The 15,801-nt window shown below is 42.5% G+C and overlaps 1 long non-coding RNA gene across 2 annotated transcripts in view; it reads left to right on the top strand.

Moving 5' to 3' along the window:
- The window catches only part of LOC123478844 (uncharacterized), a 50,820-nt gene that overhangs the window by 22,948 nt on the left and 12,071 nt on the right, over positions 1-15,801 (top strand). For both annotated transcript variants that reach the window (XR_006654220.3, XR_006654221.2), the window contains exon 3: positions 3,573-3,742. This is a non-coding gene — a long non-coding RNA (uncharacterized lncRNA). The remainder of the gene's footprint in view (positions 1-3,572; positions 3,743-15,801) is intronic.

The following is a 15,801-nucleotide window of genomic DNA, read 5'->3' as shown; positions in this document are numbered from 1 at the left end:
AACACTTGTATTTCATAGTACACAATCAAGTTTGGCTATTATATATATGTCTGCCCATGATTCTTACTTATAAATAAACAGTATCTTAAACCATGAATTAATAAATTGATATTCTCTAATATGTATTATAGCACCAAACAATTACATGCATATTTTAGAGTTAGACCAATCTAATCACAAGTTAATTAATTATATTGTTTCAGTAGAAAAACAAAGCTCTATAGAAATCAAAGGATACGCATCAAATATTGAAGGTAATAATCTGAGGCAGATAGCATTCTGGAATGAATTTTAAAATTTCCTTCTTTATGTTTCCATAGTTTTTTAAAAATGTATTTTATTGATTATGCTATTACAGTTGTCCCATTTCCCCCCTTCACTCATCTCCTCCCTGCACACCCCTCCCACCCACATTCCCCCCCTTTAGTTCATGTCCATGGGTCATACAGATAAGTTCTTTGGCTTCTACATTTCCTACACTATTCTTACCCTCCCCCTGTCTATTTTCCACCTATCATTCATGCTACTTATTCTCTGTACCTTTCCCCCCTCTCTCCCCGTCCCACTCCCCTGTTGACAACCCTCCATGTGATCTCCATTTCTGTGGTTCTGTTCCTGTTCTAGTTGTTTGCTTAGTTTGCTTTTGTTTTTGTTTTAGGAGTGGTTGTTAATAACTGTGAGTTTGCTGTCATTTTACTTTTCATATTTTTTATCTTCTTTTTCTCAGATAAATCCCTTTAACATTTCATATAATAAGGGCTTGGTGATGATGAACTCCTTTAACTTGACCTTATCTGGGAAGCACTTTATCTTCCCTTTGTTTCTATAGTTTGTAAAGTCACCTCAGTAGACACATATCACTTCTAGAAGATAACAAACTATTAAGATGTTATGACTCTAATTTTGCTCAAATTTTTGCTTAAAAATTAGAAACAATATTTTATCTTACTTTTCAACCACTGAGAAGTTAGTACTTATTAAATACCTTGGTATAACAGAGGTAAATTACTTAATTTCATACAGTACCTGGAAGGAGGTCTGGGGAGCTACTTTACGGCGTCTTTAGGGAGAGCCTCTCAGAAGAAATACCATTTTTGCTGATTCCTAAAGAAAAAGAAGCCAGTTAATAAAGAGCTGAGCCAGAGCATTCCAGGCAGAGGAAAAAGCCTAAAGTCCTGGAGGTGCAAATATGCTCAGCTTGGGTGAGGAACAGTCAGATGCTTCCTGTGGCTGAGCACAGCGACCAGTGGGGGAGCGTCCGAGATGAGGGTGGAAAAGGTGTCAAATGACCCAGATTTCCTAAGGCAGCGGTTGGCAAACTTTTTCTGTGAAGGGTGAGATCGTTACTACTTTAGGCCCTGTAGGCCATACAATACAAACGGTTCAACTCGGCCATTGTGTGAGAAGCAGCCACAGACAATATGCAGAAAAGTCGGTGTGGCTGTGTTTCAATTTACTTTATTTCTCCATCCTGTAATTTGAATGTTATGTCATAGTCATGCATCCTCGTTGGCGTAGGCAGCTGCTTAGTTGTTGACAAAAAGAAAAGGGAAAAAAACCCACAAAGTCTAAGCTTGATTAGGTCTGGAAGTCAAATTCCTCTGCTGGACATGTGTGCAGTAGAAACTAGAGAGCACAGTAGGGACCGGATGATGCAGCAGAACTTTGGGGCATGTGCAGTAGGAGCCAAAATGGCCAAATAAAAGGGTGGAGTCTAGTCTGGGAAAACGTGGAAGGAAGACTGGATTGGATGGGGGAGGGCCCAGCGCAGGCCCCGGGAGGGTTAGGAAGAAGGTTGGCTAGTTTGAAAGAAGGCCTGCTCTCTCCCAAGCCTGGTAATACAATCAAAGCTTAACAAAGACATGTCAGGTGTTTGTTGGTAGATTCACCCCCTCGTTTGCTAGTGTTCTCTTTTCAGAGCAGCCTCCTCTCTCCAAGAGTGGCCCAAGAGCAGAGCCCGCGGGCAGGCAGCTGGGAGCAGAGATTACGGGGGACGACCAGAGTGCAGGATGGTGGCGTTACAGCTCTGAATCCTGACCCTCCTGGTTGGGCACTTAAGCTCACCAGGCCCAGGACTGACTTCACAGCAAGACGGAGCTAAGCCATTTGGTCATGGCCGAGACGCCGGGCACCTGGGGACACTCCTGTGTTTCTACTCCAATAAATCTTCCCACTCACCTCATCCCCCTATGCAAGAGTCCCCAAAATGCTTATCTCGTGAATCTATGGAAGAGTCCTATTTCCACCAGCAACATCATGAGAACTGCTTTGAATTTTTTCAGCTATTTAAAAACGGAAAAGTCATTTTTGTGTTGCAGGCTGCATAAAAACAGGCAGTGGGCCAGCTCAAAGATCCTGATGAGAAACAAAAATGTTTTCTAAGAGCAATAGGGATTTGTGGAAGCATTTTAAGGGGGTGAGGCGAGGTGTCTGCGAAATTACTTTTTTCACATACTTTAAAAAATTTACTCTGGGGACAATGGAGAGCGAGTGTAGGGGCCTTGAATGAAAACAGAGAGGCATATTAGGAGGCTGGAGCACTGGACCAGAGGACAATGGGGGACTGGAGGAGGGTGGCCGTCAAATCTATGGACACCTGCCTCTGCGCCCCTGAGAACTAATGAGCATCCAGACCCCACTGAGCACCAGGCCTTGCGCTGGGACCTTCTGTGCAATTTCCCCTTTATCTGAAACCAACTGCAAATACCCACCCTCCTCAAACATTCCTATTTCCAGCTTGTAAGATTCCTGAGATTCTTGCCATTCTAGTACAGGTTTTCAATAATAGCATTGTCTCTAGGAGGTTCCTGTTACCTGGGAGATTGATATGCTTACAAATGGAAAGAATCAACTTGCTTATAATTTCTAATTTGTCAGACAATTTGCCTCTAATACTTGAAAAGCATGGACTGAAAGATAGGAACCAAGAAATGATGTGTTTTGAGTGGGTGAAGTAAAGTAGACCAGGGCAAAAATGTCCTTCCTGGAAGCTGTGGCATTGGTGGTCGGTGGTGGGGGGTGGGAGGAGCTGTTATTTGCTGAATTGTGTCCCCTCCCATATTCATATATTGAAGTCCTAACCCTCACTACCTCAAAATGTAACTGTATTTGGATATGGTTGGGTTTTTTTTTTTAAGCGCTAATTAGTTTCAAATTAAGTCATTAAGGTGCCCCCTAATCCAATGTAACTGTTGTCCTTATAGCAGAGATTAGAGCGCAGTAGGACAGAGGACAGGCCATATGAAGACACAGGGAAAGGGCAGCCGTCTACAAGCCAAGGAGAGAGGACTGAGAAGACACCAACCCTGCTGACCCCTCAGTCTTGGACTTTTAGCCTCCAGACTGAGGAAAACATTTCCGTGTTTAACCTGCCCACTTCATGGTGTTTGCTGTGGCAGTTGTAGGAATCACACACGCTAATCAAAAACAGGTGTGGGAGTGTTGCTTATTATGGAGAGATTCTTTGGGCCAGCGTTGGCTGCTATTATAATTTTACTGAGTACATTAGGGCTAGGACATTGGAACAACTTTTATGATCGTGAAATGCATTTTCTTTATCTCTGTGCTTATAGGAGCAGAGTGGAAGCTGAGGTCCCCGGTCACCACGTGCTGTGGAGTGCCGGACTACAGCAGGTATCCTTAACACGTTCAAGCTCGGTGATTCAGACTCGTCTGGCTTCATTGCTCATTTGTTCGTCTGCAGAATTGGTGGAATGACATTGCTGTTCTGTGTCAAAAGAAGGTAGTGTCTTAGCTTCACCTCACCTGTTAAAGACGATTCCAGGATATATTTACACTGTCCTTCTATTTTGCACTTTTACGTGGATTTTACTTAGGAAATCTGTGTGGCTTTCCTAAGGAAAATATGAAGAGTGCTTTGCAATTTGAATTCTTTTTGAAATTACAGCCACAGAATGCTAACCTCCTCCAAATTCCTTCTTTCCCTCTCACAGTCTCTCTTTCCATCAGAATTTAAAAATTTATACAAATTTTTTTTCAAAATACGTGACTGGATAGCTAAGGTATTCAATTCCCTGCTTGTTCCTGGGGCCACATGGAGGTAGAAGAAGGAACACAGAATGGAGGGAAAGGAGAACCTAGGAGCCTGGATGGCTGTTCTCCTTTGCCTGCTTTGTTCCTCAGCTCTGTCCTCTGCCCCTGTGTGCCATGCTCTGCGACAGGGAGCCAACCCCAATGGACTGTCACCTGAGCTCTTGCCCTCTGCTGTTTGGTTGGCCTGTCCAATGGGAGGCAGTCGTAAGGAGGGAGGAAGGCATAGAGAGAGGTCTGGGTATTTATGTCATCCTGCCCCTGCATACCTTGCTACAGTTCCGGTAGTTTCTCTGCCTGTGGCTAGAGCTCCTGTTAGTGCCCTTCCCTTTGCCCTTTTAGGCTTTAGAGTAATAATGACTTTCCTCTCTGCCATTGCTAGTCCCTAGGTACTTCAGTATTCCTTCTTACTTCCTTCAACTTTGTGGATTGTCTTTTTAGTAAACTGTTCTCTGTTGAACCTTTACATATGCAAATGCTGGGACCCTGACTGATAAACAGACTTATGGCTCAGAGGATGTTTATTTCTTAAATTAGATCCCTAAAGTGGTACCAGGTACTCTGACCAACTGTGGTATCCTCTCTCCTTCTGTCTACTTTATAGAGAGAGAATATAGGGTAGGCCTCCATCATTGTCTCTAAATAAATTCTTACACCTTTTTAATCATTCACGCATATACATTCTTGTGTTTTTCACCTGGCACACACCAGCCAGGCCAGGAAGAAGTGGGGGTGAAGTCCCTTGTGTGAAGTAATAACAGGTGTGTATGTAGCTCTGGTAAATGTTTAAAAATCAGCTTTCTCGGGGAGGAAGAAGCCCTGATATGAGGCATTTGCCATTTTCTGCGGTGTAAATTTTCCACCACGGCCAGTTTCAAACCACCAGTGTGACATCATTGAACGTAAATCGGGAAGAGATGCTACCTAACCATCAGCTCTTGCTAGCTGGTACAAGCTGTTTCCGGCACCCCACGGTTCATATCCAGCTACAGACAGATGGGAGGAACGCTTTTATATTACAGTGGGAATTTAACAGGTTAAAACATTACAGTAAAGTAGTTTTTCGGGAAAGCCATTGTGCAACAAAATGCGACATTACTTTGTAGGTGACCATAAATAGGAAGCACAGGTGTGTTTGTGTTCTCAGTGCAGGGTACAACTGCTGTTCAATCATTCCAGGTTTCAAATGCAAGTTGACAACAGCCTCCTGACTTCAGGATCCTGGTACATTGTCACTGCCTCTAAATTATTGAATGTGCTGGTGTATTATTGTAAATAAAGCTTTAGTTATAGCTTGAGGGTTTACTCTTTGCCTTTCAATTCAGTTTTATATCTAATTAGCAACAAGGGGTGGGGTGGTAAAAGTGATGTAAACATGATAGAACAACCAGCACCGTTTTATTTGATGTCCTCTGAATGTATTTCTGAAATGTGACCAAGGTTATATAACCAAATCTTAGACTCCAGAATCTTAGACTTTTAGGAGAAAGATGCTATGTTTCGAGTGTTAAATGTACTAAGTATGTATAGTAGGTAAATATGGTGGGTATGTATGAGAGACTTGTATAAGTTATGTAAGAATCAGTTATTATGCCTGCCTGGTTACTTTTATGTTTTACACAGTCTTTAAAAGAAAATCACTTACAATAAGCATTAAGATCCTACTCCAAAGGATGCCAGGTATAACAGACTTCAGTGACACAGACCAGAAATAATACCTGCTCCCAGGAGCTTGCGGAGGGGGAGCCCCATGCACACCCGAACTACCTCTCCCTCTTCCTCTCGCCATGGCCACCGCAAGCTCCGAGGCTGAATGTGCCTGGGAGGTTGTAAACTCAGTGTTACAAAGTCAGAGGCTCAGGAAAAAGAAGCACATGAAAACATCCTTTAGGCCAACTGCTTAGCAGCACATATGTGTCTGTGTGCACACACGCTCACACACGCAACTGTATTCTGGTGAGACAGGGTCTTCTCCTCCTTCACCAGTGTGGTTACCCAGTGTGAACTCTGTGTATCTGTAATTCACAAGTAAGTAATGTGAGGAGTAAGACCATTTCATCGCTGAAATTTCTGATCTGACCTCAATGTTGTTTCTACAAACGTTATACTTGAAGATAGAATTTTCCTTAGAATCTTTTACCAGAAAACAATAAAACAAGAGTGTTCCCACTATTGTATTTCAAATTTGCCTCCTCAGTCTGCTGTTAATTTTTTCAGCTTTTTTAACTTGAAATAATTTTTTAATTTTTCAACAGTTGACATACAATATTATAGTAGTATTAGTGTTAGTGTATGACCCAGTGATTAGACATTATGTAACTTACTAAGTGATCACCCCAATAAATCTAGTACCCATCTGACACCATGTATAGTTATTACAATAGTATTGATTGTATCCTCTATGCTGTGCTTTACATCCTCAAGAGTATTCTCTTACTACCAATTTATACTTCTTAATCCTTTCACATTTTTCACACAGTCCCCCAACTCCCCTCCCCTCTGACATCCATCAGTCTGATCTCTGTATCTATGAGTCTGTTTCTATTTTGCCTGCTAGTTTATTTTGCTTTTTAGATTCCACACGAGTAGAAATCATATGGCATTTGTCTGCTGTCTGGCTTATGTCATTCAGCACAGTACCTTCTAGGTCCATCCTGTGTTGCAGATGACAAGATTTCGTTCTTTTTTATGGCTGAGTCAAATTCCATTGTATATCTGCACCACTTCTTTATCTACTCGTCTACTGAAGGACACATAGGTTGCTTCTGCATCTTGGCTAAGTCTTATTGTAAATAAGACTGCAGTGAACATTTGGGTGTATATATCTTTTCAATTTAGTGTTTTGGGTTTCTTCAGATCAATACCTAGAAGTGGAATTGCTTGGTCTTTCCATGTCTCTCGTTTTGTAGCCTTCCTTTTAAAGTATACTTTGTTTGGCATAAGTATCTCTGCCATAGAGTTTTTGTTTGTTCGTTTCCATTTTCATGAAATATCTTTTTCCCTCCCTTTCCTTTTAGTCTGTGTGTGTCTTTCGATCTAAAGTGAGTCTCTTGTCGACAGCATGTGTAATGGTCATTTAAGGGTCTTGTTTTATTATCCATTTAGCCTCCATGTCTTTTGATTGGAGCATTGAATCCATTTGCATTTAAAGTAATTGTTAGATATGCATTTATTGCCATTTTATTATTCATAGTTTTAATCTTTTTTTCTTTTTCTTCTTAAAGAACACCCTTTACCATTTCTTGTAATACTGGTTTGGTGGTGATGAACTCCTTTAGCTTTTTCTTGTCTGGGAAGCTTTTTACCTGTCCTTTGATTCTAAATGGTAGCTTTGCTGGGTAGAATAACCTGAGTTGTAGGTCCTTGGTTTTCATCACGTTGAATATTTCTTGCCAATCCCTTGTGGCCTGCAAAGTTTCTGTTGAGAAATCAGCTAACAGTCTTATGGGAGCTCCCTTAGAGATGAGTAACTGCTTTTCTCTTGCTGCTTTTAAGATTTCCTCTTTGTCTTTAATCTCTGGCATTTTAATTATGATGTATCTTAGTGTAGGCCTCTTTGGGTTCATCTTGTTTGGGACTCTGCACTTCCTGGACTTGTATGTCTATTTCCTTCACCCGGTTAGGGAAGTTCACCGTTATGTTTTTTTCACACAGATTTTCAATTCCTTGCTCTTTCTCTCTTCTCCTTCCAGCACTCCCATGATGCAAATGTTGATATATTTGAAGTTGTCCCAGAGGCTCTTTATACTATCCTCACTTTTTGGATTCTTTTTTATTTTTGCTGTTTTGATTATTTTTCCTTCATTCTCTCCCAAATCTCTGATTTGATCCTCTTCTTCATCTCCTCCACTGTTGACTTCCTGTAATGCATTCTTCATTTCAGTTAATGTATTCCTCATTTCTGACTTTTAAAAAAATGTTTTCTATCTCTGTGTTTATGTTTCCTATCTTTTTGGTTAAATTCTCACTACATTCATATACTCTTCCCCAAAGTTTATTGAGCATCCTTATAGCCAATGTTTTGAAACCGGCATCTGGTAGATTGCTTATCTCCATTTTGTTTAGTTCTTTTTCTGGGATTTTTTTCTGTTCTTTCATTTGGGTCATCTTTCCTTATTTCCTCATTTTGGCTGCCTCCCTGTGTTTGTTTCTGTGTATTAGGTAGAACTGTTATGTAACTGGGCTTGGTAGAGTGGCCTTATGTAGTAGGTATCCTGTGGGGTCCAGTGACATAGCCTCTCTAGATCACCCGAGCTGAGCACTCACTGTGTGTCCCCAGTGTAGGCTGTGTACACTCTCCTATTGTATTTGAATCCTAATTGCTGTTTGTACCTCAGTGGTAGGGGTTTACCCCCAGGCTGATTGGCTACAATGACTGGCTTTGACTACTGTGGAGGATCAGCTGTGCAAGGGCTGTCCCCATGGAGCAGAAGTTACTTCAGTGGGCCTCTAGTGCCAGATGAGTCTGCTTCTTGAGTGTGTCACTTATGGAGGGGATGGGTGGTACTTTGACGTGGTCCGAAGTTGTCCACTGGGTGTGTTGGCTCTGGTGTATCCTGGAAAGTGCAAGCCAAGGTCCACTGCCACCTGTGTCCTGCCAGGGGCCACCTGGCATGAGCTACAAAGTGATCTGCAGATGGCTGCTACTTGTGGTGGGCTTGGAGGTGCCCAGGAGAGGCCAAGCTGTGAACCAGAGCCAGCTGCCACTAGTGCTGAGCCTGGGGCCACTTAGTGAGAGGTATGGAGCATGCTGAGGCCAGATGCTGCTTGTTTGAGAGATTTTAGTCAAGTCTGAGGTATGAACCAAGAGACTCCTTTGTATAGAAGAGCCACCAGAAGCAGCTTGGATTGGGCTTATATGTTGGGTGGGGTGAGGCCTTAGGGAACCACTAGGGCGGGGCAAACAGTATTAGCCAGGTTGATGGAGACTCAGATATGGCCCCTGCCTGCCTGATCTGTGGGGAGAAGGCTCAGCAAAGAAACAATGGCCTCTGCCAGCATTTCTGTCTGGGAGAAAGCTGCCTCCCAGCTCTTGCCCTGATGCCAGACAATTTAGTTCCTCCCCTGTATCCCTGGTGCCTTTCAATCTGCTGTTCAATTGCTGGAGCTCAGAGTGAGTTAGTCTGAGTGAGTCCATGTGTGAGCCCCTTAAGAAGAATGCCTGGAGCTTCAGGAGCCCCTGTCTCACTTAACCACAATCCCCGCTGGTTTTTACAGTCAGAAATTATGGGAACTTGTCTTCCTGGCACTGGAACTATTTTGGTAGGTGATCTGTAATGACTCTGAAGTAAGGGCAGATTCTAATGGAAACTATGTCACCATTTCTGTTGGTCTAGTGATCACTGCCATAAATTTCACTTGCATCTTCATTGGTTCTTTCCTGTTTCTGAGGCTTTAGCTCTGCACACCTGTTCTTTTCCCTTAGGCTCTGCAATGGTGAACAAATTGAAAGAACATCTGTAGCATGTGCTGAATGCAGACGCACAGCCAGCCTCCCATAGTTTGGGTTTGTCCCAGGGAGGTTTATAACAGAGCTAAACACATCACTCCTCAGTGGTATCGCCTTGCCCAATATGCTGCTGGCCACGTTTATGTTCCCCTGGAGAGACGCAGGACTTGCCTGCTCTCCTTTCTGTAATCTCTTGATTGTGCTGGTTGATAGCTGATGAGCTGAGGGCCCAGCAGTCTTCAGTTCTGTGCTAGTAGCGAGAAATCACATCCCTTGGAGTCAGCCATATTGTGATTTCTACCTGCCCCAGAACACCTCATCTGTGAAGGAAATAAAGGCAAGAGCTGTGGCTAGCTTTGGTATTTGTCAATCTTTCACTCATAAATTAAGATTCTGAGGATTGAAGAAATGGCATCTATAAGACGCTATATGGGCAGAGAACCAAATAGCTACTTCCCCAACACAGTGTTAAGTAACCTTGTGTTCACCTGAAAAGAATTGAGATGGAAGGTTGCTGCTTCTAACAGAGGTGTGGTCATTTTCCACCCCGTGGTCATCCAAATTAACTCCCAGTCTCAGGTGAACCAAACTTGGAAACTGTCTTTCATTTGAATAAACATAAAATTCACATTAGCCCTGAAGAATTTCTAGAAAACCAACCCATTCTTTTAACTGCAAGCATTACAAACAAAAAACTAGCTTTCTTTTCTCCACAGCATGCATTGTCAACACGTACTGAGCATGGGGGGTGACATCTGCGTGGGCAGCTTGGCAGTGAGCCAAGTTTGGTGCCCTCCCCTCAGGTTTAAGATGCAGTCCCTGCCCGTATGTACCCTCAGCACTCATGCAGCTGGACACTGACAATCTGCCAGGATTATAAGCAGCTGCCATTTCACTTTTATTTACTAATTATATTTTTTTTATTGAGGGATTTTTTTTTCTTTGTAAATGCATGTATCTTTTTTTACTTGGGACTTGTTTATATTTTAGGAGGGCATCTGCTACTTTAAATCTGGAAATAATTTCCAAAGTTAGTTGTCAAAATTTGTCAGCAGCCCTCATTTTCCCTTCTGTTTTTCTGTCTTCCTTGACACTTTTGGAGCTGCTGAAGCATCAAACCAGAATCCTCAGGTGGAGGATTCTGGGTCATTCAGCTAAATGTGCAGAAGTAAATAGATTAAAAAGTGAATGAAGCTTAAATTGCAGCGCCTGTCATTCTTTCCAAGGCAGTGAAAGGTCCCCAAATAATGTGTTTATCTGAATTTACATATTTCCGAAAATTTTTCTGATTTTATATTTTTTCTCTTGAAAAGTACCCCCACCCCGTACACATGCAGTGGTCTATGCTTCACGTCCTACAAAACTTTGCATGCATCTGTGCCCTTGTGGCCATGTGAGAGACCCCCAGACCTGTGTGTGTCTTCCTCTCCTGGCCTAGGAAGCAGAAGTAGTCATGCATTCTGTTTCTGCTGCTCCTTCCTCAGGAGCCGGGTTAGATTGACAGGTCTACTGTGCTCAGATTGGGCCCTGTAACAGTTATTAACATGCTTCCCCTCAGCGGATTACGTTACTCAGGGTTTTCCAGAGAAATAGAGCCAATAGGATGTATATGTTATGTATATAATACATATATGTATGTGAATTATGTGAATTAGCTCTTGCTATTATGCATGCTGGCAAGTCCGAAGCCTGCAGAGTTAATGTCCCATTTTAAAAGCCACCAGGTAAAAGAATTCTCCCTTACTTGGGGAAAAGGTCAGACTTTGGTTCTATCCAGGCCTTCAGCTGAATGGATGAGATTCATCCACATTCTGGAGGGCAACTTGCTTTACTCATTATATTGATTTAAATATTAATCTCATCTCAACATCCTCAGAGAAACATCCAGAATAATGTCTGGCCAAATATCTGAGCACCCTGTGGCCCAGTCAAGCTGAAACATGAAGTTAACTATCACACTCTGTCAACTGAGTGAACTGTTATGTCCACTGAGCTGGCCTGTTAATATCTGGGTTTGCAGTAACCCACTTTCTAAAAGCTATACATGCAATTCTATTTTAGCAAGCATTATTTAAAAAGTTACTGTATGTCCTATAAACGTAAAGTAGGGAATCAAGGGGGAAAATAGGGTCTTGTCTTTGAGGAACTTGTCGTTTAGGTATAATTCTATAACCAATCTGCTCATTGAACAAGTCAAAGAGATTCAAAGGTGAGGCAGGGATTTAGTTCAGCCCGGAGCAGAGATTCAAAGACGTCTTCAAGGGAGGCAGAGCTCTTTCCAGAGAGAAATATTCAAGAAAGACTTCGGGCAATATTTGAAGCTAAATTAAAAACAAACATAGCAGTTGACTTGCCAGAGACTCCAAAGTGGGAATTCCTGTTAGATATAAATATCTATAGAGATGTCCAAAGAACACTATGATGTCCTGGTTGGTTGAAGAGGTGGGGCCGTGTTGGGGCTGGAGAAGCTACTAACAAACAGGTCAATGGGCTGCGGACTTGCAGGATAGGAATTCAGTGTGGCTCCTGTGAGTTTTGAATTGACAGTTGGCTTCTTACAGCACAGAACTGATAGTTAGTGACTTCTACATGGAACAGCCGCTTTGTACAATAAACAGAATTTTCATCACAGTTTGTTTTGCTCTTTTAACAACCCAAGAGTGTTGTTCTTCCTTATAGTTAGCCTATATCTGTCTTTGAAACTATGACTTTTTTTTCTGAGGTTGAGAACTTGCCCCATATAAAGACAGTCATTGTGACCTTAAAATGCTTATGAACCCTATTTACACCATTATGCTTCATGTTGTCTATAATAACTATGGAATGAAAAGTTTAATTCCTTTCCCTGTGTCGGGGGTTTCAAACTCTGCCTCAAGAATAGTTTCAGGGGGAGAGGAAAAGTCTTGTGTTACAAGTTGGTTTCTGTTTAAAACGTTGTTGGAAGAAAGAGATTCCCTATTTTATTTTTAAAGAAAACCACTGCCGTAGGTTAAAATTAATAGTTACAGAGAAAATCAAGCTAAATGAACAAAGCTCAGAAAAATGTGTGTGTGTGCATGTGTTTTGAGGAGGGAGAGAGAAGGAGAGAAAGGTGATATAAAGAGATCGTGTGATTTGCTGGAACACTTCGATAGTGAATCTTACCTGTTGCACCTCTAACGCACAAAATGAAAGCCAGTGGTACGTAGTGGCAGAGACCCTCAGAAAGTCACAAACTAGCCATCAACTTTATGGGGTTAGAAACTGAAGAAATTAATGTTTGAATTTTTCTCATTTCTTTCAGCAATATGTTCTAAAACACCTAAAGCAAAAATTGGATCATCTTTATTATTTAGGCTGGAATTTAGTTTTTCTTATTATTAAGTAGATTATGTAGTCTAGAAAACACTGTATCTTTAAAAGTCAGTATAATTTGTTTCATTCTTTCAGATAAGTCACCTGCTCCCTCAGGAGCTTGAAAAACAAGAGTGTGATGTATTAACAGAGGCTCTAGGATGGAAATGCTAGCTTTCTACACAACCCTGTTGTTTTTACAATTCAGGATGTTATTTGGATTACTAGAAATCCATTTCAGATTCTCTCGCAGACTTAATCTTTATACTCCCTCACCTCCCCACCCCTCCATAAAACCCAACCCTTTTTCATCCAAATCAGGTGTTGTCAGCCAGGGGTGCTTTTGCCCCCCGGGGCCCCTGGCAGCGTCTGGAGACACTTCTGTGTGTTACAGCTGGGCCAGTGCTACAGGCCTCTAGTGAACAGACGCCGAAAAGCTGCTGAAAGGCCTACAATGCACAGGAGAGTTCTCCTGAACAAGGAATTGTTTCATTCTGAATGATAGCAGTGCCAAGGCTCAGAAACCCTGTTCTAAATGGATCTCTTAAGGCTTATTTTGTATTAGGATCCTGGTTGGTTGTCCACTTTTCAGTGCCTTCTTTACTTTAAAAAAATGAAAGGCAGCATCTGTGTTTTTAGCCAAAAAATATACATGCAAGTATTTAGCTTAGTTTCACATTATAAATACTGCCTCTCTTGCAAGCACTCCTAAAATAACAAAATCAACTCACTCCAGTACTTGCAAATAACACGAACAGAGGCCTTTTTTTCCCAAGAGGGAAAGTACTGATTAAGGAATTTCTAAGCAGCGAGAATAGCAGAGTCACAAAGACCACATTAAAAGGCAATGTAGGGCTTCACACTTATCCTCTACTGACCTTTACTTTGAAATTGTTGACAATTTTTATCTAATACCTGGTTAAAAAAAAAAAAAGATCACTCTGATTCTTTGAAAAACAGGGACCAGTTTACATAAAATCCCACCACCTGCTTCCGTGTAAATGACAACACCTACCCATAAGCCATGTCCTTACAGGATTCAAGGAGAGCCCGTGGTTTGTCCTCTCAGCAGCCTCTCCACAGATAAAAAATAAAAAATCAGGTGTCAGTTAGTGAGTACTCAGTAAATACTGTTGAGGGGTCAGCTTCAGACCTGGGGGGAATTTGCTCCCTGACTCAAATTCGTCTTGCCTTGGCAGTAATCGACATTTCCTCCTCGTCCACCTGGGCTGCTCCAACAGAGATACGTTTGCATACATAAGCAAAGAGAGTGAGATTATCATTTTTGAGCATTTGCAGGAAGGGACTGCTTAGAAAATTAAAAATTGTGTTTCTTCCAATTAACAAGGAGGGATGTTCAAAACAGCCCACTGAGAAATATTTATCTTCAAGTTTGCCTGACCTTGTTTTGACATCATATGTACCTTCTTATCTGCCTCATGATGAGAGTTGTTCGTCAGCTCCTGCAAAATATTTTGACTACAGTGAAAGCTGATCTATCATGTTTTGCTGAAATGGACTGGGAAACAAAACCATGTGAAACTTGTCAGGATAGACAAGAAGCCTAAATGGATTAGGGTTTGCTTTAAATTCACAAGTTCTATGGAAACAGGGCGCTGTGTGTAAACTGCAGATTCAAGCTGCATTTAATCCCAAAAGGTAGTCTCAGCACCTGTGCGACGCACAGACCCGTGCCTGAGTTTTTACTGTGTGCTTTGGAGTCTCGGAGAAGTTAGAACACGGCAAACCCCAGCCTTAGGGGCAGGTGCAGTGCCTGCAGGAGGCCTCTGTCCCTTCCTGACTGGGCCAGAGGGTACTGTGGCCCCACTGCTATTGATAGCCTTGCTACCATAAAGGCATGAATGTGCAGAGGTCGTCATTGGGTCCTTTGATAAAAAGGGTTGATCTAGAAGAAAGAAATCCTAGTCAGCTTGAAGAATCGTGTAATCAGAACCACACAGGCAATGGGACTCTTAGCTGTTGGCTCTCAAGGCAGAGTCCACTCAGGTGACAAAAGCGGCCTTTTCCAGGTCATCCAACGGGGAAGGGCAGTGAGTGACCCATGGCAACGGGGCCCTGCAGTAGGTCCATTGTATAATTAGCTCTCTGTTACTCAGGGACGGGTTCCACAGCTTCTGTACTGTGTTCCTTCCTGCTGCCTGACTGTTAGCCAGCTTGGAGCTTAATGCCTTCAGGAGGGTGTTGGTTTTCCTTAAGAGGAGTTAAAACTCTCTACTCTGGTGACAATTAAAAAGCAAGGGGAGAGGTGCATCTGTGTTCTTTATTTCCATTGTGACATTAAAACATTACTTTCTAACTGAATGATATCCTCACCTGACTGAAGACCAGTGACGTTCAGGAGTGTTTATTCAATTCTCGAACCCCTTCCTGGTCAGCAGGAGATCAGCAGGCCAGAAAGGACCACTTACTTTTCCTCTCTTGGACCAGCCTGACTATGCAAAGGTGCTTAGCCCTGAGAGTCTTGAGGCTGGTCTACTGTTAGGTAGGATAGATAGTAAGCCAAGGCAGGGAGGAGGAGGGAGATGTGTCTCGCCCACTGACTCAGCAGTCCTGAGCCTGGTCTGATAACATTGCCAGGTGTTACAACATCACAGGAAATACCGTGCTCACATGGGAGGAGGGCCGTCCTTGAAATTCTGTGTGTTGTTTCCACTGTCTGGGAAAGAAAGCCTCTGAGACTGTGCTTCCACCTCAAGGCCTGAAAGGCGGGAGAGGGTCCACAGTGCCCAAAGGAAGAGGCCCATAAAACAGCTTTGGTTAATTGCCTACCTCTGGTCACTGTCTGTTTTACAGGGAGTCCCTAATGCTTACAGAGAGAGCCCACAAATAGCTTTGGGTGACTGCCCCAACTGTAATGACCTGCCTCCTGTCACATGTCTGTTTTACAACAAGATGTACAAATGGTGTCTGGTGCAAGATGGGGATTTGGGCTAACAGACCCCCCCCGC

The sequence above is a fragment of the Desmodus rotundus genome, chromosome 11 (assembly GCF_022682495.2).
Source record: "Desmodus rotundus isolate HL8 chromosome 11, HLdesRot8A.1, whole genome shotgun sequence".
Taxonomy (NCBI): Eukaryota; Metazoa; Chordata; class Mammalia; order Chiroptera; family Phyllostomidae; genus Desmodus; species Desmodus rotundus.
Note: the sequence above shows the minus strand (reverse complement) of the source record. Positions and strands in the feature narration are given on the sequence as shown.